Source organism: Crocuta crocuta, unplaced genomic scaffold, assembly GCF_008692635.1.
Source record: "Crocuta crocuta isolate KB4526 unplaced genomic scaffold, BGI_CrCroc_1.0 scaffold216, whole genome shotgun sequence".
Lineage (NCBI taxonomy): Eukaryota > Metazoa > Chordata > Mammalia > Carnivora > Hyaenidae > Crocuta > Crocuta crocuta.
Genome location: NW_027531504.1, coordinates 3,876,726 through 3,879,265, shown reverse-complemented (window position 1 = coordinate 3,879,265; position 2,540 = coordinate 3,876,726). Strand labels below are relative to the sequence as shown.

General features: G+C 38.8%; 1 long non-coding RNA gene across 1 annotated transcript in view; it reads right to left on the bottom strand.

The window, feature by feature from the left end:
- Positions 1-884: 884 nt before the first annotated feature.
- The window catches only part of LOC144238447 (uncharacterized), a 39,297-nt gene continuing 37,641 nt past the window's right edge, over positions 885-2,540 (bottom strand). Inside the window, exons 5-6 of the long non-coding RNA XR_013337122.1 lie at positions 1,862-1,944; positions 885-1,133 (exon numbers count right to left, since the gene is read on the bottom strand). This is a non-coding gene — a long non-coding RNA (uncharacterized LOC144238447). The remainder of the gene's footprint in view (positions 1,134-1,861; positions 1,945-2,540) is intronic.

Here is a 2,540-nt window from a genome sequence, read left to right as displayed (position 1 = left end):
AATAGAGCCCACAGTTATACCCCACTTCCCCAGAAACACTGAAAGAGGCCAATCTGTTTAGTAATTGGCTTACCTAATTTACGGATGTTTCTTACAATAATAGTTTAGATCTGTTCTCAAACTTCAGTGTGCCTATAAATCACCTGAAAGATTTTGCTAATACACAGATTCTGTTCAGTAGACCTGGTTCAATAGATCTAGCTGATTCAGTAGATTTCTGAATTTCTAACAAGCCCATGAGGCTGGCACCCAGCTACACCGAGTGGCAAGGTTTCAGGTTAGAGCACACTGAGCCTCCACCTTGGCTATGCATCAAAATGACCTGAAGAGCTTTTAAAAATACCAAATGCCCACATTGCACCTCCCAGAGATTCTGATTTAACTGCTTGACAACCATTGGGTGAGCAGTTCTCTTACTCCCCAGCATTTTATTGTTTATTTGAGATGGGAATGATGAATTTTAAAAGTATCTTGGTTGCATTCCTTAGAGATGGAAAATAAGACAATAGATAAAGATATGATGCTCCCAGTCCTAGTCAGTTCCTTTTCCTGATACTGATTATTCATAACAATCCTTGGAGGTGGGTGATGGGTAGACCTGTTACTCACACAGTGGTCTTTAACTTGAACAGCTGGAGGGAGAGCAGCCTGAGATTAGCAGAACCCCTGCCATCATTTAAGGGCAGTGAGACAAAATGTGCAATGATGGAGGTGACAAGGAATTATGATCAGAAACATCATCCTTCTATGGCATAGCTTTTGTTGATTGTCATTTTTTGGTTGAGAGGATCTGAATATGGAAACCTGGGGTCACTCAAATCTCAACTATGTCAAACCTTTAATCAATTACACATAACAAGCAATAGTACGGATCAGGTGTTCAATGATTGCATTTATTAAGGAGGAGCAATTGAGTCCATGTTGGTGGATATGTGGCCGTCGCTCTTTTTGGGGTTTCCTGCAAAGTGTGATCAAACCCAAAGGCCTACAGATTATTAAATCCAAATCCATGTTTGTGCTGGCAAAAGCAACACATTCAGTGAGGGGGGAGAAAAGTATCCTCTTTTCAGAAGATCTCAACTTCATGTATTATTGATGCAAAGATGATCAGATAAAAACTGGAACTTGGCAAGCTGTCAAATAAAAAATGCAGAGTGAATCAAAAATTTATAAAACAGTATTGAGTTATTACAATTCTATTATAGACACCAGTAATCATTTTTACTGAAACAAACCTCTTATATGATTGTACAGCTGGGATGTTAGGATACAAGGATTTAGGACTTGACCTCATTTGGGAGTGAGAATATCACAAAATTAAAAATTAAATATGAAGAGTAAATGATTTAGTCACAGTTCAGTAGCAGATTGAATAAAAACAATAGAGTTTTTAAAAAATAATGGCAGTGTTTTCCTTCCTGGGCTACATTTTGCTGACTTCCTTGAAAAATTACTGGCATTAGATTCAGAGCAGGATGAATTGCTTTACAGAATCTGTAAACTTAATTTGTGCATGTGCCAAGCACACACACAACGCCAAGACACTGGGGAGGAAAAATGACTTGGTGAGATATTTTGTCACTTATGGATTTTCTTTTATAGAAAAAAATCCCACCACTATAGTTTTATTAGTTATCTCATCTTGTATAGGAGCCCTCTCCCTCCTTTCCTGGGACCAAAGCCCCTGACAGTGCCAGAAATATATTCAAGAACGGAGAGAGGGCTGTCACCATTTCTAAATATTCAGAAGATAATTGCCAACCAAAGTTAGAGCATTTTGACATAAAACATCCCTTTTGCTCCCAAACCAATTTGCCTATCCAAATCAAATAAACAGCTATAATTATAAAATCACACATACTGATACGTAGTCAGCATTAGGAAAATGACACCGAAAATGTTGGCAGTGAGGCCTGCTTTCCGTCCTTGGCTTTTTCTCAGTGCCTGGGTAGAGAACAAAGAGGATCTCTCGGAGCTGAAAATGACTCAGAAGCAAGGTAAGTGTAGAGCAATGAGAAGCATCGGCCCTGGTTTTCCTGCTTTAGGGCTGAAACTTGACATTGTTATTATGATTTGAATATGAGATAACTTTGTCTTTTAGAAACAGACCTGATTCCACTTAAATGGACTTCAATCAAGAGGCAGAAAGGGCGAACTGCTTTGCTTAATCAGACACAGAGCCGACCTACCCCGTGACATGACCCACTTCAGTTCCACTGGGAATAGGAGAATATGGTCAACTTTCATTGGACTTTGAAAGGCAAAACCTTCATGTGTGAATTACATTTTTGCCAATGAGTCTTAATATTATAGGCTGAATACCTTAAAGTGCCGATGTCAGGAATACCTGCGGGATTCATCAATCCCTATGCATAAAAGAGCACAAAAAAACTCAACTTCTCTGCTGTGACCTATGAATTATGTTGAATCATTATTTTGTGACTTGATGTTTCATTCATGTCACCGTGGCTGTTTTCAAGAACGTAAGGAAAATGCAAATGCAGGGAGAATTTTCATTTCCCACTGAGAACCAACTTTGA